This window comes from Penaeus monodon, chromosome 15 (assembly GCF_015228065.2).
Source record: "Penaeus monodon isolate SGIC_2016 chromosome 15, NSTDA_Pmon_1, whole genome shotgun sequence".
Lineage (NCBI taxonomy): Eukaryota > Metazoa > Arthropoda > Malacostraca > Decapoda > Penaeidae > Penaeus > Penaeus monodon.
This window is the reverse complement of record NC_051400.1, coordinates 38655279-38655670: the sequence shown is the minus strand read 5'-3', so window position 1 is coordinate 38655670 and position 392 is coordinate 38655279.

Sequence of the window (392 nt, the reverse complement as noted above, 5' to 3'; positions counted from 1 at the left end):
TTAAATAGACAGCTGAAAGCTTCCCGCTCGTTTGTAGGCCTTAACCTCCGACCTCAACCCCCCCCCCCCTTTCAACTTACCCACACCTCCCTTATCCCCTTCGGTCCCTCCCCCCCCCTGTTCCCACCCCGCCCTCTCTTCGCCTTCTCTATTTACCCCGTTTCTAGCCTTTCCTCCTCCTCCCTTCCCATCCCCATAAACCCCCTTTCCTCCTTCCTTCTTCGTACCTCTTTTTTATCATTTCTCCCCCGACTCCGTATTTATCGTACAGCTGAAATTTACTGAAATATGCGAGAATAATCCAGCATGCGAGTTTTGAATAAAATCCTCTTATAATTATGATTCCTCGACTTAAGCAGAAGAATTCCTGTTCCTTTTCTCCCATTGCCTTT